The 23,973-nt window shown below is 23.4% G+C and overlaps 1 protein-coding gene across 1 annotated transcript in view; it reads left to right on the forward strand.

The window, feature by feature from the left end:
• Positions 1–23,973, forward strand: part of LOC129613268 (myb-like protein P) — a 132,810-nt gene that overhangs the window by 28,007 nt on the left and 80,830 nt on the right. The window contains exon 3 of the mRNA XM_055527256.1: positions 16,729–16,754. The gene's annotated coding sequence lies outside the window, so the exon portion shown is untranslated. The remainder of the gene's footprint in view (positions 1–16,728; positions 16,755–23,973) is intronic.

A 23,973-nucleotide genomic window follows, 5' to 3' on the forward strand; every position in this document is an offset into this window, starting at 1 on the left:
TTATTAATTAATTATTTTTAAAAACATTTTTATTTAATCATTTATATAAATTTGTTATTTCTAAATTAATTTTTTAATTCGATTTTTTTCTTTTACAGGTAAGGCCAAGAAATTCATATGTATACATATATTAAAAAAACTAAGTGTTATAAAGATAAGTATGAATTATTGTTTATATTTAATTACCCCTATTTATATGCAATTCCATTCAAAATAGCTTTTGCTTATATAACCTGAAATATAGCTGCTACTTTGTAAACGAAATCAAGGGAACCCTATACGCAAAATAGTTTTACAAATCGTTTACGAAAAATTGTTTTATAAGTAGTAGAAAAAAAATGTATTAAAAATTTTTATTAAAAACATTATTTTAATCAAATCGAGCTAATATAAAAATTTTGTTCGGAAAACTCCATTTTTTTTTTTGTAAAATTCGAGTAAAATATTCTACGGTTCTTTACAAATTTATTAACTTTACTTTTAGTTAAGTAAAATAAAAGTTTTTATTACAGCAACATTTTATACTTGCATATTTTAATACTAATTTCATTATAAAAAAGCTTAACTTCGTGCAAATTATAAGTATACTAGTATAGTTGTATATAATACCACTTAAATTAAATGCTTTGGCTGACAGTGTAACCTAATTCATGCAAAAATTACTGGCATGCATGTTATGTAAAACAATTTTACCAAAGCATTAGAAAATCGGCCATTCTTTTTTCAATATTTAATTGTATATTACAAATTTGAGTAGCCTATGGTGGCTTCATAACACGAAAAAATCAACAATAAATTCTAATCCCATATAGTCTTATGCAAATATTTAAAATCTTTTCAAGTTTAAATAAACACAATCAAAACAATGAAATGCATGCTAAAACATGTTTCTGTTCTATTCTTATTATAGAAATCCTTCTTTAAATTATCAATTTTTGTATAGGTACCCTATATATATACAAGAATTATAAAATAGCCCCTAAGCAAATAATTAGCATTTTTCACCTTCATATACCCTATAACCCAATTAGTGTAAAACTGCACGGCATTTTAATTTAATTTTTTTTTTGTATTTTATTTTCATTATCTTTTATGTATGCAACTAAACTCAAGTATAACAGTTTAATATATCAGTAAATTTTTATACCACGTTATAACATTTAATCCACAATAATGTTTTATTTATATAAATATTTTCTCTTTTTCATTTCTTATTCTATATTTTGTCTTAAATAATAAAAATATATTTATCTCTTTCTTACAATCTTATTTTTTCTTTTTATTACATTTAATAAAAAAGAAGAAAATCCTCTTTTTTTTTAGTAGGGTAAAACTTTGAAATGAAGAAAAACTAGCATAATTCCTTAAGCCGATTTTATAGTTATATTTAAGAATGAAAAGAAACAAAAATAATAAAAAAAAATTGTTCGTTTTTACAGTTATTTCGTGTTTATATCACTTGATGGCTTAAAACATTTTTTTTATCATATATGAATACGAGCGAATACCATATTGTTGATGAGTTTTTGTATAGTTGGTATAAAAATGAAAAATAACACGTACAAGGTTAAAAGAAAAAGAAAAAACAAAATAGAAATAGAAACAGAAAAAAGAAATATGAAGAAAACTTTTAAACAAGAATTTTCATCAGAAAAGTGAATACAAAAAAAAAAAGATTAAAATGAAACATAAAAAAAACTTTCTGTAGATTATTAAAAAAAGAAATGTGTGCGTGTGAATGTTATTTAAATGATATGACAATAAAGGTCACCGTTATAATTTAGTGCTAAATGCAAAAAGTTATGCGAAAAAAAATCGATTCGAAGATAAATAAAAAAAATGTTTTCTTCTTAGTTCGCATGAAACTGATAAAAATTCGATTTTGAAAATGGCCGCTTTATTTTAAGGCCGTAAATGTTTTTCAAATCAGTAAGTGTTTTTATTGAATAGAAGGCCTTCTTATGTAATTAAAATCCACTTATGTGTAAAGCCAAAACAAAAGCAATCATTAAATTTAATTTCCTCGTTTTGTAATATAAAGAGGAAGTCAGGAGACTCTGGGCATTTTTGCACATTTGCTTTTTTTAAAGTCGCAGATATGATTTGGTAGATATAATTTATTGCTAATCTGATGAGCCACACTTTTATTACAAATTAATATTACTTAAGTACCTCTAAAGAAGAAATAAATCAAAGAAATAGACGATTGAAAGTTGACCTTGTGCAAAATATAAGAAGCAATAAGTTCGAAAGATGAAGAGGGGGATATAGGAAATAGACAAAATATTTATGAATATAATTAACGATATTGAAAACCAAAAAAATGTTTAAGATAATAGTTAGGGTAAATTCAACAAAGTGACAGTGTGATTTTTTGTGCTTGTTGTCTATTAAAAAATATTTTTTCGGTGGTATAGAACTAACAATTATTAACAGTTTTTATTCTAAGGATATAAGAGCAAAATAAATTTTTGATGAACATTTTGGCAAAAACGAATCTTTTGTGTTTTAAAATATATTCCCCAGAATATGAACCAAAAACTTTATGGTAGTACAAGATTGGGAAATATAATATAAGAGCATTATTAACTTATACTATTATTAAAACCAGCAAAATATCAGTAGGGAGAATTAAAAGCTTAGTATGACAGTATAATAAGTGCCGAATCAACCGAATAATATTTCTCACGTGATGCAATGAGCAACTATTTTGCGATAACTATTATGTTTAATTTAATTATTAAAAAGTTTCATGTCAATTTTTACAAAATTACTTCTTTTACAAATAAATTATTGGATCACGAAACTTTTAGGTTTGAACTCTTTTCAATCCACCATAATTAGCAATTAAATTCCAGTTAAATATGCAATGAATTAAAAAGAATTCTATTCTTACAGTAAATAATAATATTTAAATATAAAATATGTGAAAAAAATTAAACAACAGTTGATTACAATTACAAAACCAGGCCCCATGAATTCTTCTATATACTTAAAATGTATTCAAACATTTTAATTATAACTTTTTTGTACATTAAATTTATTCCATATTTAAAAAATTTTTATGAAGTCATAATAATCCTTTGAGAATAAATTTTCGAAAAAAAAAACAAGTCTTTCATGTCTCTTTAAAATTTTTTAATTTTTTAGTCAGACATTTAAAATTTAATTTCTAAAATAACATAAGAATAAAAAGAAAAAAAAACAATATTCAAGACAAAACAAAAATAAATTTTATTAACCTTTAGAAATTATCAAAGAGAATATTTCAAAACAAAAAAAATCTCACCTGAATTAATTAATGTTGAAAAAGGTTAAATAAAAAAAAAAGACATTTAGCATATGTTTTTGCCTATATTTACACAATTATTCAACTCCCTATATAAGGGCATACATAATATGTCAATTTTAATATATTGTAGAATACCTTCTTTAAAGTCAGCATAAATTCAGGATTTTCGAAAGGTGTTTTATTCGAAATTTATTGCCCTATGAAGCAAAAACTGAATGAGAAATGAAAATTTTTAAGTGAAAATGTTGGTTTGTACGAAATTGTTAATAAAATAATATGACAATTTCTGTAAGAACGCTGAAATTAATTTTGAGAACTATGATATACTACTATCTATAAGTTGTGTGGCAACAAAAGAAGAAGATCTAAGACTTTTCCGAAAACCGACAAAACTACTTGCGTGTAAAAATTGTGATACTCAAATTTCTCTGGAAGTTCTATATGGCAGTTACTCGAACTTTTGACCCAATCATTGCAAATATTTCAAACGCAATTAATTTAAAAATTGGATAATGAATGTTATTTGGAAATTATAAATCTCATTAATAATAGTTATAGTTTTAATTTAAAAGGAGCTGTGAACGGACGTATAGCTAAAGTGACTTATGGAATTCGAAACTGACCATGAATATATGTAAATACCCCATCCTTCATTATAACTCCATGTCTTACGTTTCAAAGTTCGTACCTGTAGCGGCCTTCAAAAACCAAGAAAAGAAATTATTTAACATATTTATTGGTGCGGTAGTAGAATTTAAGTTCATAAGCAAGAATTTACCGTTTATCCCCCAATATTTTAATTTAGATTAGTAAAAATACTATTAAAGAAAAAGAAAAATCCATTGCTTCACGGGTGGAAAATTTTTCTGAATAATCTTTTTTTCTTACCAGCATAAAATATGTTTAAAACAGTTTGTCTAATCCAATTAGGTATATATATACATACGTCAAGTAATATTTGGGTTCACCAAGAGATTTCCGATAATTTATCAAAGTATAATTTTTGCAGAATAATCCTCTTCTTTATATAATATCATACCCTAATATAGACAAAAATAACTTTTATCTTATTTTATTCGAACATTTTTATTATATCTATACATATAAAATATTTTATGACCATTATTCATAATTTTTAAATATACACACTCATATACTTATTTATATCTATTCTAGATACGTATATTGTAATAATTCATAAAAATGATGATACAATATCATGCTATAATAAATTTACATACACACATACATAATAGTGCATTATTGTTTTGCCAGAAAAAAAAAGAAATTCAAGGACTTTTAAATATAGGCATGTGTATATTTGCTTTTTCATTTAAGTATATACAATATTGTACACAAATGTGTATGTAAGTATGCAAGTTCTATACATAATATGTAAAATCAACATAATCATTTTAATTTAAAGCTATATTTTAAGCTATATACATACAAAAATATACTTATGTAAAACAAAACAAAAAAAAAATTTAAATAAAACCTATTATTTTCTCTACACTATGAATATAAAAGGGAATACAAAATGATTACAAGTTTTCTGAAGGCTACACAACATAAGTATATTTATACAATGTTTCAAAAAAAAAATAAAAAACATTTTAAAAAAATTACATGAAAATTTTTATTTTTTCCTAGAATTTTAATATTACTTAGTGGATTTTAATTGTTATATTATGGTGGTTGTCGAAAACAAAATATCATGAAACTGAAGGACTTAAAATTCCTAGAATAATTTTGTATATTTACTAAAAATAATAACAATTCACAAAGAAGGACAAATTCATGAAAATTAGTTAAAATTTTGTAAATATTATTTAAGAATTATTAATTATCATAATTTCAATTATATAGAAGCAATTTCTACATCTCTTCTATATCTCGACAACAAATTAATTATTTAAATAAGTTATAAGTAGGGAGCCTAAGTATTTCTAATTTACTTAAAAATAGAACATAATTTTTAAAATTATTGAATAATAGTTATGGTGGAAATTTTTGAGTTCTTAGATAATTAATTTATTAACTAATCAATTTTATTTATTTATACTAGGAAATTCAATAATTATTATAAGTAATTAATGGAAATTAATTGAGTAAAATATAAAAATACAATCAATGAAACGGAGAAAATTTAATGCATTCCGAACAGCTGCTAATAAAAATACGAAAGACATAAATACCAACTGTGACATTCCTAGGGTTATTAGTGCTTAAACCTCTTGGAGTCGTTTTGCTAAATTGAATCTAAAGCACGGTATAATTGTTGATGAGATTGTTGATGAGATTGCTTATTATAGTATTGCACAGTGTGGAAGAAAATGAATTGTTTAAAAAGATTACGTTGAATTAAATTTTTTTTAAATCGAATTTTCTTTCTTGAATAATATCTAACCAATGCAGCAGTGGCTATGGCACCTTGGATTCAAACCCTAGTTTATTCTTATAGTAAAATAATTATGACATTGAATGAGACCTAACAAATGAGCATTACAATAGTATTGTTCCTATATTCAGACGGTAAAACAATTTAATAACTCAAAATTTTCTAAATTTTTAAGGAAATTAAAAAAAAAATTTAATTTGGCAACTTTATTATTGCCTAAAACTAAAATTAATCCTTATTTTTTTTTTTTAATTTTAATTGGATAATCTATTGTGTAATTTAATTCAATTTGCGTGAATATTTAATTGAAATCACGCAAAAAAATGGGCTCTACATATAGATACTTTGTAGATGTAATACAGAACATGAATATTATGGATTTACTCGTATACATTCATATACATAGATATTAATAAATAATATTATGTTATATTTCAACTATAATTAAAATATCGATTGATTTCTTTCCTATACAATATTGTGATTGGTATTTTGACATTTTCAATAAAAATATTGTTTAAAATGGATTACGTTAATTAACTTGATATAGCTTAGATACAAAATTTTCCATATTGGTTTTGGTATAAAAAATTAATTTTTTTTTTACAGCGTATTAGTCATAAAATTGAGTGAAAATGTAATGGAAAGTATACCCAGTCCCAAAAATATGATTTAATTATATTTTAACGTACGAAGATATTAATTGTATAGTATTGGTCGGAACTGTGAAAAATTTTATGCAGTGGTATATATTTCAATTTTAATATAATGTAAATAGATAAACTATTGTGACCCAATTAATTAATGCAACCGAATTTAAATACAAATAAAACTCGAATTATGAAAATTGTTCTGGGAATTTTGAAAAATTTAAATAATTACTTAAAATAAATGAAATAGACAATATTTAATGAAGTGATATTCGAATAAATCTAACTACAATAATACAATAGCCTAACCATGAAGGTATCCTTAGCAGTAATTGAAAGACGGTAATTTCATGTATCTTTAAGACTAACATAATTATTATATATGATGTGCAATATAGTATATTGAGAGAAATGATGCTATGTGTTATGAATGTGGTATTGCACCGTTGAATAGCAAGAAAATTCCCATATTTCCCATAGAAATAACAAATTGTAAACTCCAAACTTTGCCGCACAAACCTTAGAAATTTCAAACACATTTTCATATTTGTTTTTTTTGTTTTCATGGAATTCTCCTTTCGACAATTACTGCGTTACATACAATATTTGTTACAATTTAGTTTTTGTAAAAAAGTACAATTTTCAAAAAAAAATCATCATAGCCTTTAAAATATGCTCCAATTTCAATAATAAAATTTTCTTAATCTTGATTAAACTTCAAGCCATATTCATTAGAAATAATAAAAACATTCTACATTTCAAACATATTTTGTAATAAATAATTTTCATTAATTCTAGCAAAATAATGAAAAATTCCATTCAATATTGTCTGTAAAAGCAATCAATCTTGCATATTTTTATACATAAAAATTTTCTACCATCATTAGAAAATTACTGTAAACATTACACATTAATAATTTTAATACTTTTATTTATTCTAATTTTTATTGCAATTTTATTCAAATGAAATAAGAAAAAAACATCTTGTCTATTTTCTATATTAAATTTGAAAATCAGACAATTTAGAGTAAAAAATAGATAAGAAAAAAAATTGTTATTGGCACTGATTTAAAAATCGCCCTTTTTTTATAAAGAGGGCCGGATCGCTTATTGGTCTTACTACTTAATTTTTATGACCGTTAGTGGTCTACAATCCGTACTATATGAGCAATATTTCTAGTTTTATTACGAACTGAAATATTGCACAAGGTGGGAAAATTCCGTGTAGGACATTCACTTGTACTTTAGTTAAGTGTTTAATATTAGCCTAAACTGAATTTTCTGTGCCACTTAATATAATTATTCATCTTCCTCCAAAAATATTAATTTATAAATCTTTTATAATTAATATGTTTATTAGTAGAATTTATTGCAATTCCAATACCTTTATGACTTACTTATTATATGGAAAACTTTCCAAACTTGCTTACATTTCTTTACTTGGTCAGGCAACATTTCAATGAATGCCCCTATGGCACACATTCTTCTATGCCTATAAAAATACATATTATAATGTATGAAATATTTTAAAATATTTTACAATTAAATAAAAAAAAATTAATTTCAAAGCTTTTCTTAAACCATATTTCTCGTATATTAGTAAAAATATTTCCGACATTCATATAAAAATTATACGTACATTTATATAATATATACATTACATAAATGATAAAAAATATGTTAATAAATTTGTACCAATTTAGCTGTTGATAGAATCTTTAAACAAATTATTGAAATATAAAAACAAAAAACCTGGGGTTATAATAACCTTTAAAGTAAAATTTTCAAGAGTAAATTCATAATAAATTTTATTTACATACATGTATCTTTGTGTGTCTATAGAACACATGCCTATAGTTTCACAGACATTGTATATACATGCACGTGTATATATAGATTTATTCTGTCATTCTTGTCGTGTAAAAAAAAAAATTTTTTTTTTAAACAATTTATATTGCGGTTTTTTTTTGTGGATTAACCCAAATGACAAATTAACAAACGAAAAGCTTTTCATTTTTGTTATCTTTAAAAGAGCATGAAACAGCAGTCTAATATGACACTCTAAGAAAGATCATAACACTATTATAGAATAAGAGTGTAATTTATAATATAAAGTATCTAAAAAAATTAAGAAGCATATTAATGACAACTTGTGAGAGATTTGAATTGTTGGGAATAGCATTTTATAAAACAGATGTAGAATATTAAAAAATTTCAAATCAAAAATGAATTTATTTAAGTTTTAAGAGAAAAGGATTCTCTAAGAAAATTCGTAATTTTTTTCTTGATATTTCACACTTTTTCATTTTGAAACAGCCCCTTGCACAATCACAATCGAGGTTAAAAAAACTATGATATTCAATAGCGTGCTGATGAGAATGTGTTAAGAACCTCTTCAAGATCTGTCCGGCAACTTCACGAATTTTTCAAAACCAAAGCTCCAAAAAAAGTTCCTGCAATGGCTAGAAAATCAAACATACGCGGCAATACATTAAAAATTCCTTTAAAATATTCCACAAATTTTGTATGCATATAGGTTTTTAAAGACCGTCCGGTGTGTCCCTAAATTCCGAGGAAAAAAATATTAAAACAAATCTCTATTTCAAATAGTTCTGGATTTACAAGATAAGATAGGCTTTTCTCATTTATATGGAATTTTGGTACAGTAATCCCATAGCTGCGTAATCTAATCAACGATTTACAAAATGCCATTCACAAAAGGCTTACACCAATTTTCAGTTTTCCAATTTTCATCGGAAACTAGAAAATAAAACTTGTTTAATATTACTTTTAAAGTATATTTTTTCTTAGGCCATTTTTTCTTAAATTCTATTTAGAAATTTTCTCATATTCCTGTTTATAATCAACTAAAATATAAAAAAAATTTCATAAATCTACAGTTAAATATGCAAATCTTGACCTAAATTACAAAGAATATTATAAAAAATTTGAATTTAGAATATTCAATATTCAAAAATAATTTTCATATGAATGCATTTTTCAAATAGAATTCCTCAATAAATTCAACACAATCTAAAAGAGCCGTACAATGTATTGCATATAATTACATATAGATAAATAATGCAACTATATTAAATTACTCTTGTGTACCACTTATTGTTTTTTTTTTAAATAATTATTTTAATTGAAATGATTTTCAAATCATTCAGTACAATATCAAAATGTTTAAAATATAATTAAATAAAATAACAATATTGCATTGTTTCTAGATATAAATGTTTGGTTTTGTTTCGGAAATGAATTGTACAATTTTTAAAAAATTTAAAATTTTCTGAAAAGTAAAAGTTTCATTTATAATATAGGCATTGAAAAAAATTAAATATAAAACTTATGTAATATAATTGACATGACCGCCTGCCTGTCATCTTTAACATGTTATTTGTTTTTTTGTTTTTTTTTTTTTTTAATATCGTTGAACAATTCTAATTCTAAATTCACGGTTATAATTACATACATGAAAATATTTTTTCTTTTCTCATAATTTTATTTTTTTTTATGTAATTTACTTTAATATTGAAATATGAAGCCCGCAATTTAAAACCTTCCACAAATCTAATATTATTCTACAATCTACGGTATGCATATATGCTTATATACGGTATGCTTATATATAACAATAATATAGCATAGAAAATTAAAAAATATTTTCATGTTGAAAAAACAAATGGATCTTCCTCTTTCTATTTAAAAAATAATAACATTTACTTGCATGCATATAGAAATTATAATATAGCATGCATGTGTATATAATGAATGTACGAAATTTCAATTACCAATACAGTACAATATTACATAAAAAAATGTATTTGAATCGAGAAGAATTTTTACATTTGTTAGAATTTTTTTTTTTATAAAAATAATTTTCCTATACATAAAATGCATACACGCTTTTTACAATATTGCAATTTATTTTGTAAATTTATTAGAAAATTTTACTTGTTAATCAGGGAGGTAGCATATTAGAAACAAATGAAGTTGTTTCAAGGCTGATAATTAAATATAATTAGCGAAACATACGAAAATAAGATTTTTATGAGAATACGAGGTCTTCTGGCATTTCGGCAAGTATTACTATTGCATTTGTATGTGCATAGTATACACATTAATTGCTTCTTGTCTGTACATATTGGCTAAGAAAGCAATGAATTAAAAAATTATATAATTTTTGTGAAAGAAATTGTATTTTACTCAAGCCCCATGTCAATTCCTTTAACCCATTTTTGTCATTCTACTGATATTGGCAGCCGTTTTTACAACTCCAACTCAGATTCAAAAACAAAAAATGAAACTCTATTAAATTTTTAAAAAATTTTTAAATTTTTATAAAATCATGAAAAATTACAAAGAAAACATAACGAAAATATAAATTTTAATTCGCATCCTAATTTTCTAAGTAAATTTTCCTTTTTTGCCCCCATAGTCACCTCTTGCCTCTCTAAATATATATAAAATTTTCTTGATAATTTCAACATTTTCAGTTAATCTTTTGTTTTAATCAAAATATTTAAGTAGCTTTTATCACAATGTTGAAACATTATCAAGAAATATCATCTAAGTATAGGCACTGATCTTTTATTAATGCAAATTTACAAATAATATGTGCATATATACATTTTTATTATGTACTTACAATTTCTATATATTTCTTTTTGTTAGTATTTAATTTGTACACGTGGAGAGAAATGAAAATCAAATCGCTCTTTTGTTATCCCCATGCTAAATACCCACATGTAATCACTCATGTATACAATAAAGTACATAGCTTTAAAAAGCATAAGTACAAAACACATGTACGCAATATACAGTTATAAAATATAACAGTGTACACATGTTATAATAAAAGACACGGTAGCAAAGCAAATTCATTAAAATTTTATTGCGTAATGTATATAGAAAAAAAACAAAAGATAAGAAAAAGAGATTAAAAAAAATTTAAATATAAAAAAAAATGTAAACGAAATAATTTTTTTCTCTCCCTCTCTCTTTCTCTTTTTGTCACATGGTTTCTCCATTATTTAAAAATATCCCATGAAAATAGGAAAATGAATGCATTTTTATTGTCCGTGGGCTCTTCTAAATTGGAGATGAGAGAAAAATTATTTATTTATTTTTGTTTTTGTTTTATATCGGAAACGTGTTTTAGGGTAGCATTTGATTCATTTTTTTAACTTTAAATTTATGATTTGAATTTTTATTTTTCTTTTTTTTTGTTAATTATTACAAATTAACAGAAAAGAAATAAGTATAGAAAAATTAAAACTACCAATTAATTGTTTTGAATTTGTTCAATTCTGAAGGGGAGGGGATTGGGAAAACGAACGCACACACACACCGTAAACATAAATTCTTCCGGTATACAATAAATTAAATTGTATTTAGAAAATTTAATAGAATATTTTTTATTTTTTTTTTTTAATTATAATAACAAATAATTTTAATAATATTTTACAATAGTATAAAAATTTATTGTTCAAATTTCATTGATAAAATTTCATCGTACTTGTAATGGTATCGCATAATTTAAAAACGTGTGAATATACTTGGATGTATAATGATGAGAATTAAAGGTAACTCTAAATTTTAATTGTACTTTTTTTTGAGAAAATTACAGGAAACCAATTAAATATTTTACATAAAGGAAATTCGTTATCTTGTGAGAAAACTTTTTAGAAGCAAGCTCTTGAAATCTCGAATATATGTTATATGTATTCAATATACGTAACGAAGCATAAAATATTGAGAAAACGTATTAAATTTAAATATATACATACATATTTTTTTATTTATTTATTCATTAATATTTAAAATCAATTTATTTTTTCGATTTTTAGTTCAGAAGTTTAGTTCATTCTGATCAGTTCCAGAAGTGTTAAGACACGTTCTGTATAACAATTCTAATTTTAAAAATAGATGAAACACAATATAGAGATTATGCTTTCAATTAAGAATAACTTTTTAAAATTGAATTGTCAGAATAGAATACGAGCTTAGTGAAATCTGAAAATGTTTCCCAAACGCATAAAGCATAAATCTGAGTGTGCAGTTATTGTAAAGAAAAGCACGAATTTTTAGTTCTGAACGCTCTGAACTAAAACACAAAACAAAACCGTAAACTGCTCTAAAAAATTCATGTTATATTTACATGTCTAATATTGTCACTACAAATAATTTTCTAAAATATTATCGAATTTAATTTTAAAAAATCCTATTTTTTTCTTTAATTTATATTAACTGGAATTAAAAACAATATGCAAATTTGTTTAATGATTTCTATATAAATTCTGAAAATAATTTGACATCATTCCGCCCTCTCTATCAATATTGTCTCGAATTAAAACGATTTCTTCTTGTTTATATGACGCTTTAGAAATTTTAAACTTTTAACATTGTCTATACTTTTTTTTATTACGTAAAAATTTTATTAAATTTCCCAGAAACCTTTAATTATATATCGTAAATTTGTAAAACCTATTTTCCACATTACAAAATCCACCCATATTTAACATTAATTGGAATCAATTAATCAATTCATTAAAAAAATAATATAAAAACAAAAAAAAATAAAGTAAAAAAAAATATCTGTTACTGTCAATTAAGGACACAATTTGACAACAAAAAAAATTTTTTTTTTTATTTTTATATTATGCTATTATTTTTATTATTGGGTTTTTTGTTCAAGGACTAATTATTGTTAATGTTTATATCACAACGCCTAGAAGTATACCATTATTTTTTTATAATAAAAATAAAATAATAAAGGAGAATATTTTGAACGTTTTGTTTTTTTTTGTTTTTGTTGTTCGATGCACTCTTATTTTGTTACTCATAGTAACAAATAGTCTTTTTCTTATCCCAATTACATACACATACACCTACACATTCCAACGCACAAATATACGCATATAAAATTTCTTTAAAAAATTATTTTCAAAGTTCGGTTGCCACTTTTTTTTTATTTTTCTGCCGTTTCATTTTACTTATTTACTTGGTGTTTTTTGTTGTTTGTTATTACGGTTGTTGTTCATCGTTTGTCGGCATATTGTAATGTCTAGACATTTATTAGGACACAAAAAATAATAACATGAAAATCAAAAAAAAATCTGAATAAGAAAGGAAAGTTTTGCAGTTTCATTTTTTCATTTTTTTTGTAAATACACAAATATTTGCAATGTTGTACGGCAACAGCACAAACGAGAAAATAAACCAAAAAAAAAAAAAAAATAGCACAAAATCAAATACGCAGTAACAAAATATCTTTGTGCATCCATTTTGCACCCCTAAAAGTATGTAAAAAAAAAATCTTTTTTTTTTGTTTGGTTACTGCTGTTCTCTTTCCACCCCTGCCATAATAATCTTCTTCATCTGTATTATATTAATGTTATTATATTGAGCAAGCAGAATGAAAAAAAAAATGAACATTATTGAGTTGCTTAGACACATACTTTTCTTCAGAAAAACCTACTTGTGAATGGCAAACTTTTTATATATAAAATGCTTGCAGTTTCTTTATTCTTCTTTAATTGTGTGTATTTGATTTCTCATGACAAATTCTCAAATAAAATTTTAATTTAATATTAAATTTTCTTTTAACTTGTTTTTCTCATTTTTTTTCTTTTGGTTTTAATGATATTCTCTGTTAAATTTGTTTTGCTTCTCTCTAACTCTGGGTACTCAAATATTACTCGTATATATAGATACAAGTACAAATATAGTTATTTCCAAAGAAAAAAAAGTTTTCTGCTTTCCACGTGAAATCAAAATGAACAGATTTTTATCTTTTATATTCAATTTTTGCTTTTTTTTCCGTTCATTTTGTATGTCGGATAAACTTTAATTTTTTGTTGACGGAATTTTCCATTTATATTTTAAGCATTATTGTAGACTTTCATTACATGCTAAGGTTACCAACCGTATAAGAAGATAATAACATAGAAAATATACCGAAAACAAAAATATATTTTGAAAAAACTGGAGAAAAAAGGCTTGACATTTTTTTCACATACAGCAAACATTTGTTAAAAAGCATGGAGTACACAATCGACTCTCGTCGGCAACCCCCACTTGTAAAGCCAAATGTCAACTATTTAGGAAATGCAAAAAACTCTCCCAATCAGCTACCGAAACCATTTAAAGCCAGCTAATCCTAACAAATGTTCATCCAAACCACTAAAGAACATTAGACCACCTCAATATGACACATAAACTTTAGATTTGTCGACAGCCCTATGCTGCTCCTAGAACTGAACTGAAAGATAAAATTATTTTGTAATTATGGTAACCTCATATAGAAAGAAATTTTTTGTAAATATACACCTACATTTCAAACTTATTGAATAATTCAAACAAAATGTGTATATACTTTAATAAAATCATTTATATACATACCTCCGTATATATGTGCATATATATAAAATATTCATGTATTTCTTCTTTTTGATTAAATTTATGTACAGAAAAATGAACATATGGGTATAAAAAATTGTATGTGATCTCTCTATTGTAATTGAAAATCTTTTTTGATTATTTTTAGCATTTATATCTGACTACACCTGCTGCTGCTACTGCTCCCTCTTTTAGCTGCTGTTACTGCTACTATTACTTTTATCATTTGTTATAATGAAGTTCTAAAGAAGTTAAAAATATCATTATGAAATAAGTTAATAAATGATGGCTTATTAACTTAATTATGATGTAAAGCGACAGAAAAAAAAATAAATTGAAATTATTATTGAAAGATGGTAAAAATAAAATAGAAGTTGAAAAATAAATAAATAAATGGTTATTTGTACAAAAACAAAAACATACAAATCTGCTTTAAGCTATTTATAGTTATTTTAAAGAAAAAATTTTATTTATATAGAAAAATTCATTGGAAAATTAAGACAATGAAAAATTTGCAAAATGTTTGAGGCATTTTTTCTTTTAAAATAAATTTATTTTGTTTTAAGACCCCCTCTTATGAATTATTTAGATTTATAAGTTTTTAAGGGAGTTTTTTAGCTACTTGAGGGTGGACAAATCATATTTACTTTTCATAAACAAATGGAAATACACGTGAATTTAATAAGAAACTTTTTTGCAATTTTGTTAATTGTTCTGACAATTTATGTCGAGATGTTGGTTACTATTTGGAAAATTAATTTAATTTACAGTTAAATTTTTGAATTAAGAACTTTTAATTCAACTCCATTCAAAAATCGTACTCATATAAATATTGAAATATCGATATTTTTCACCTGTTATAATAATTTACACAAGTATTTGCAAATGTTGTATTAAACATATAGATCTCTCGTGCTTTCGATAGAGCATAACGTTGTGTACTGTATGAAAGGTGTGAAAGAACGCCAACCTTCTCTGAATATTGAATTACAAAAAAGTTCATTACTTTTATTTACAATCGGGTGAGTTATGGGGAGCCTTTATTCAATTCGAAAAGACATTTGCTTTCTCATGCTGAATTATGATAAAAACTGCTGCATCACAAATATATCGATGCATTTTTGATTTTCTTCACTACATTACGAGTATATAACTATAAATTACAAGAGAAACTTGAAAAATATTTTAAATTTATTATAAAAATTTCATTAAAAAAAAATTCATTATCAAGATTTTAATTTCGACGTTATCAACTATGATATCACAAGAAATTTTCATTATTTTATTAATTATAAACTTTTTTTTAAATTATTTTTATGCTTATATAATTTCCCATTTCTTTAGTTTTTACTTGTCTACTGCTTTACTGTGAAATTAATTAATTTTTACCATTATTTTGTTGTTATCTTCAATTTTTTTTATTTTTTGCACAATAATAATTTAAATTTTACCCTATATATTCAAAATAAAAAACAAAAACGATTTTTTAATTTTCAGTTTATCAATTTCGCTATTTTGCTAGTGACCCAATTTGCCTGATATCTGACTTTAAATAAACGTATAATATTATGTACTCTTGTATATATGAACTTGCTTATTATATACACAAACTCGAATAATAAGGTAGATTTTTGATATACATACTTATAATTATATGCAGGGTAAATTTTTTTTTCTATAAATTTCCAAAGAAGACGACAAAATTTTCTTATGCAAATTTTTCATATTTTTTTTATTTAAACAACAAAACTCACTTATCTGCTCTAAATTCGTGAAGTTTAATTTCATAATAAAATTTATTTAATTTTTAAAGTTAAAATATTATTAAATTTAAATTGAAATTTTATTATTATTATTTAAAGAAAAAGTTGAGAATTAAATTTTAATATTTTCCTAAGATTGTGTTTAATTAATGATAAGATGTATGAAAAAAATTGTTTAACAAATTGAAAATTAATAAAATTTTCTTATTTTATTTTCAGATGAACTAAATAATTATTTTGAAAAGGTAAGTTTTTCTCTGGTACAATGAAAATCTTAAATTTTAAACATTTTAAATTTATTTTACCTCAAATTTTATGATTGATGACAACAATGAGAGCATAGTATTGCTTCAGCCGTTTTCTACACCAACATGCGATGGAATCCAAAAATTAAAGAAAACTATTCGGCATTTAAGACGCCGCCCCTACATCTCACATTTCTATATCACTAAATTAAATTTTTTTTCACCAAAATAATTTCCATCTGAAATCAAAATTAATTTTCAATTATTAATAAAATAATTTTTCTGTTTTCTCTTAAAGTATGACATTGGAAATATGGAAAATTTTATGTACCGCATTTTTAATTAAATTTTAATTGAAACGTCAAGTACAAAATTAATAATTTCATATAAATTAATGCAAGTGTGTATATGTAAGAAAATGTGTGATATGAAAAATTAAACTTGAACATTTTAATTGAAATAAATTTGTTTTTTTGCATTAAATAAAATGTAGTTCTTATACAAAATTTTATTATTTAATTAAATAGAAAATGCATAGTTACATTGGCGAGTTTAATATGTAGGTTTTTGGATTTTAAAAATCAATTCAAATTGGCTATAAGCGTAATGTATATATTAATAATAAAAAACATCGTTGTATCACTTAAAGAGCAACTACAATTATTTTGCTTTGCAACTCATATTTCTACTGCTACAATCAATATTAAAGCAATTAATTTACACTTAATTAATTTATAAAATTGATATAATTCATTTTCAGTTACATAATTTCAACTTTGCTATACAATAAAATCTATAAGCGATAGACAACGCCTATGCATCCGTAATAAATAAATTTTCACTGACTAATGTTTTGTAATACGTGGAATATATGCTATGAAATAATTTTGTTTTCAAGCTCTGTACTAACCCTTTGAAAAACTGTTTATTTTAAGCTTCTATCTTTTTCGGAACGGAATTTATAAGCAAAAAAAATTGGGCAAGTAGAAATTTTTTGAAAATTTTTTGAGATCGCTGTGTCTTTGGAAACGGTTGAGATTTGACGCCTATTTCTGAACAAAAATTTTACTCATTCTTGATGCTTTAAATGACGGTACATATTATGTCACTGATTATTGAATAACCCTGTATATAAGCCACCATTTTTAGTTTTTATTATCAATTTTTTAATTAAATATCAAATTTTGTGTACGATGACGTGTCATTACCGGTATGAGTGCACAAAACATATATGACAAATATATGACAAAACTTTGATGTGACATTTTATTTTAAATCATTTCACAGGGTGGTCTCTATTGCGAACTATATAAAACATTTGTACACTTTAAACGAACAGAAAATTCCTATAAAATTTATAATTTAAAAGATCCTATTGACATGAACCTTAAAATTTTTTAAATTCATTCAATTTAATTAAAAAAATTTAATTAACGATGATCTGAATAATCCCATTCAAAATAAATCAATAAAATGTCAAAACACAATCTGTGTATAAAAATTAACCCCTTAACAATTTCATGCATTTATAAAGGAAATTAAATTTCTCTATTATAAAAGCTAACAAATGAGATCACGTTTAACATGTAAAAATTATCGATTTTCAATTAATTTTTTTTTTCAAATAAAATTAATTAAAAAAAATTTAATTGAAAATGCGGTTTTATATGCGATAAGTGAAAATTTTATCGTCTTCGAATTCAAAAAAAATGTAAAATTTATCTTTAATTTTTAAAAATATTTTTAAATTGTTTTTATATTTAACAATATTACAAGCCTATAAATTATACTTTGCAATTTTTCGCTTTTATTTTATATATATATATTTTGTAATTTAATTATTAAATATTTTCAAATAATCAAAATCATAACAATTTACAATTAGATGGAATATGATAAATAAAAAATTAAACAAGCTTGTAAAAAAAATCAAGTGGAACCAACAATCAAGCATAACAAAAAAAATAAATTTTTATTGCATACAATTTAAGATGACGTCAATTGATATTTGCCGCATATTTGTATAAAGCTATAGTAGCTAGCGTAAAGTTATTAATTTAAACAACGATTAGATTTCTATCTAGATTTCTGACTATATAAAAGAAGAAAAGCTCATCATTTTCAATTATTACTCACCTTCATTCACTATTATATTATTGTGCAAAAATATTAATAAATACATAAATATATATATGTATATGTACATAGAAACATAAATATGATATTACAAACTTATAAGTATGTAAATAGTAAATATTTGTATATGTGCAAATATCTTATATTAAATTACCTTTTGTATAGCTACTATAATATCACCTATTGTTACTGTTTAGCTACTTTATATATGGAGGTATTTGTAATGATTGCTATCATAACAAAATATAAGCACGGCGACAGTGCAAATGAAATTGATAATTAAATAAAACAAAAATAAGAAAGAAAAATTATAGGCAAGCAATACTGCTGTTTTGACTTTATGACGTCAAAAAATTTCCAAGTTAAATAAATTTAAATATGGTAAAAAATAAATGAATATGCAAAAATATAATTAAAAACCTTTAGATGAATTTTAGGAAAAAATAAATAGTTAAACTGCCATAACAAGCTTAATTGTGTGTATTACACAACTTTACATAACTTTATATAAGTCAAGTTCACCCTATGGAAGTTATACCGCACACTATTAAAAAAATCATTATAAAAATAGAAAACTTGAACCGACACCAACATTACTGCTGGTAAAATATGAGAATGACATTTTTGACGTATTTCATTTGAAATGAAGATTTGATATAAATAGTTTGACAGCTACCTAATTCAATTCTATATTTGAAATTAAACAAATTTTTCTTGCTTCATTAAAAATTTCATAGAAATTTCAATAAAACTTAACATAATTAATTTAAAAATTGCTACAAAAGATTTTGGTTTCTATTATCCCAAATTTAGTTTAGTTTCTCTTAAGTCAAGTTCGAACACACACATACGTATGTATGTATAAATTGCCCGATAATAACATAAATATTGTATTATTACAAAATTATTTGACTACACGGGTAATGATAGCACAAAAACGCAAAATTGTTAAAGTTTGCTATTACAATAATGACTATAGCTCATAATACTTAAAAAAATTTTCCATTTGTTATACAATGAGCTCTAACAACAAACTTTTTTGACTCGTTTCTCATCCTTATCTCTTTTAATTCTTATGTTTTTCTCTTTTTTCTTTATTGTCTAGATTATTTTCTTTTTTTTTCCTTATACATAGATAATTATATTAAATTTTGCATTTTTAGACTTTTGACATTTTTGTTTTTTTTTTTTTCAGTTTTTGCGACGCGTTGCGCTCATCATTAATATTTATTTCGGTGACATTTGAAATTTGTATTTTGAGAAATCTTACAATTACGTTCGATATTATTTATCGAATAAATTCCGCGCACATTATAAGAAAGAAATCAAATTAATTTCTTTTTTTATATTTTTATTAAATTTTAGTTTTTTTTATAAAATAAAAGCTAAACGTTTAATCACGCAATCGTATAATTAATAAGAAATATGAAAATTAATATAGATTGTAATAAAAACGTTTGTGAAATGCTTAGAAAGGAAAAATATATATTCATTTTTTTTTGAATTGTTCCTAAAATGATCAATTAAAGCACGCAGATACAACTTTATTATTGTATACATAGAAATAATATGAGAATCATTCATAATGCCGACAAAATAAATTAAAAAACAAAAATTTAACAGAATTTATTTTTTTTGATTGATATTATAAAAAAAATGTAAGCACGGCAGTAAAAATTATCTCAAAAAAATTTATGCTTTAATATATTATAATTAAAAAAATATTTAAGAAGCTCGACTACTTCTGCACATTCAAAATACCCGGAGCTGCTTTTACTCTTAAACAGAAAACAAATTTTAAGCATAAAATAAATTGGTTTTTATTTTGAAAAATGAAACGTTTAAAGTTTGATTCATTAAGCAACTTTAAATTTTAAACTATTGTTAACATGTAGCAAGCGACAAATAATTCTTAAGTTCCAAAATACAGTAATACGGTGTTAACACACAATTCAGCAATTCACACTTATAAACTGAATACTTCATTAATTACAATAATATCTGTATTTTGAAAACCAAGGAATATTATCAAGGTTTTAGTTTTCTTATTAAAGAAAATTTATATATAATGAATTATTTAGTAGTAATTGTAATTTCAAACTTTTTTAATGAAGTAGCTCGAGAAGTAGTGAATATCATCCTCGTCTTGGATGATATTCAGTCAAAATTAATCCTATGAGTTAGGCTATAGAGATAGTATTATTTTAGCTGGAGTCTCATGTAAAATCCTACCTAAAAAAATTGTAACTTTCATACCCACACATCATATATTATGTTGGTTTACACTCATATATTTCACAAATAATAAAATTACTTTTGATAATATACTTACTTTTCAACTATAAATTGCGTAAATAAATGCTAATAAAATAGAATAATCATTTTACCGCCATAAAATTTTGTAAATAGCATTTTTCTCCACCATAATATGCATAATTTAAATGCAATTTAAATGTTATATAAAAAAACAAGTTGTAAAAGCAAAATTAAATTTTTCTTTTCAATTTTTTTTATGCTGATTTTAATAAAAACAAAATCGAATTTAGACCATAAAATCACAAAATAATAGACTTTTAAGTTTTTTTCTTCTCCATTTTGTTTTATTTTTTGTTTTTATATTTTCTTTTCAATATTATTTAAATTATGATCGCCATTGTTATTTAATTTAATAATAATATAATTTGTGATGCCACAATAAATTTACAAAATAATATTTAAAATCTAATAGTCGATGTTTTTCTTTTTTGTTTTTTTTTTTCTAAATAGAATGAAAATAAATTTAATTGAATTTAGAACAAAAATGTTCATTAAATTTTGGTTTTTGTATTTTTTTGTTTTCTTATTGCTATTTGTTCAATTGATACACAGTAACGTTTTCAATTGCTTGCATGTATACATACTTCCATACATATACTATAATATTCTATGGAGAATTTCAATTATATCTATTGCTAATTAATAATGAATTTAAAATAAAAATAATGATTATTTGCAATTAACTTTTTGAATTCAATGATTTATAAATGCGAATTTTAAATATTTAAAATGAAATTTAAATATTCATTGAAATTCGAGTATAAAAAATTTTATATACAATGAAATTTATACAAAACAAATTTTCAATAATAGAAGAACACAATATGATATATACAATTCCAGGAAATTTCATCCCTTTCAAATTGAAATTTTTTAAAATAGTAAAATTTGTAATGGTTGAATTAAATTTATACAAACTTAATTATGTATTAGAAACCGACTTTAGATGGAAAATTTTATATTCTTAACGAAGTCTACATGATTTGTTTTGTGGTAGTTTCGGAAGTAATTAATTGAGGTAGTTTCGGAAGTTTTAATTTTAAATTTTAAATTAATCAATATTAAGATCATTTTATTTTTATTAAAGATTTGAATTAAGCAATATTAAGGACTTTAAATTTGGAAAAACAGAACAACCATATTACAAATTATATTTCTTTTAACTTTATTCTAGAACCTTGTAAAATCATGCATTGGCAGAAAACTAAAAATACCTTATAAAACTATTTAACTTATTGTCAGCTTGATAATCTCTTCGCATAACCGCGAACTATCAAGAATTTAGCAAAAATGCGATTTCAGTAAATTTCTTTAAAATGTTGTATGATTCTAAATAAATTTGTTTCTAAAACTGTAAAATTTTATATTTGTAAGAGAATTTTAAAGACATTTTTCAAAAAATTTCAAACTTTCTTATATATTTCAGCCAATTTTGATATTATATAGGCCCGATCCTGAGAAATAGTTTAATTTTATTATTCTACAAATTTAGATTTTCTGTTATGCTCTCTGTGCTATTTTAAATTTTGAACGATTTTTAGCAATTTGGTCATACAAAACTTATAATTGATTTACGTTGCATGCATAATTAAATGCATTTTTGCATAAAAAAATTTTATTACAAAAAAATTTTTAATTTAATTTTTTTTGCACATAATATTATTAATGTTGTTAAAAAGTTAATGTTATTAAATTTAATAGCATAAATTTTACGATTAATTGTAAAAAAATTAAAAGAAATAAAAATTACAATAAGAAAATGAAAAGAAAAATTACTCCAAATTAAAGTTAAACAACACCAACGATAATGACAATAGCGACAATAGCAACAACAGCAATAACGAAACGACAATAAGCAGCCTACACACGTTTTTGTTTTAATTGCGCTTTCTTCATTCTTTTGTTTTTTGTTGTTGTTGTCGTGGTAGATTTAAAAATGACTAGAGAATTTTTTATTATTTTTGTTTTTCTCATATTGACATAAAAAAGTTTTACTTTGACATGAGCAGTACGTTTCGTTTCTTGTTTTTTTTTTCTTTTTCATGTTTTTAATAATTTTGCTTGGTTGCTGTTTTTTTTTTCTTTCAATTTTTCAGTAAACAAACTTGAACTTAAACTTGAACTCAGAAATACAAGTAAACTTTTATTTTAAAATAAAAAAAAATTTAGCTCTAGTAGAATAAACCATAATAATTTTGTTTAGAAAAAAAAAATTAAAAATTAATTGAAAATGACAAGAGTAGCAAATTATGACAGATAGACACATACGCACAAATAAATTTTAAAGTGCTACATTATTTACGTGGTATGAAAAATGTTGTTATTTCCTTTATTGTTTGGAAAATATTATTAAATGTTTTAGTGTTGGGAAATAGTGTTTAGCATATTTAAGTATATAAGTTTATTTTTGCAAGTGTTGAGCGCTATCCATATTTTTAGAGTTGATCAGTTTTTCCAGCCAATCGTCTTATAAAAATAACGAATAAAAATAACTAAGTCAATATAATTTGAGCTCATTTTAATTTCCAATTAATGTTGGTGTTTCAACTGTTATACAGAAAATTATATGCAACAACTGCAATATTTCTTTTAAAATAAACAATAAATTGCAAAAAGTATTCTTAAAATTAATTGAATCTCAACTCAGAAGGCACGCTTATTTTAATTTTGTGCATGTATTTTAATTTATGAGTCAAAATAGCCAATTAAATTCGACACTCCATATTATGTATAGTCGACGTGACAAAAGCACATATTCCAATATTTA

Source organism: Condylostylus longicornis, unplaced genomic scaffold (assembly GCF_029603195.1).
Source record: "Condylostylus longicornis isolate FDR11 unplaced genomic scaffold, ASM2960319v2 ptg000081l, whole genome shotgun sequence".
NCBI classification, from domain to species: Eukaryota; Metazoa; Arthropoda; class Insecta; order Diptera; family Dolichopodidae; genus Condylostylus; species Condylostylus longicornis.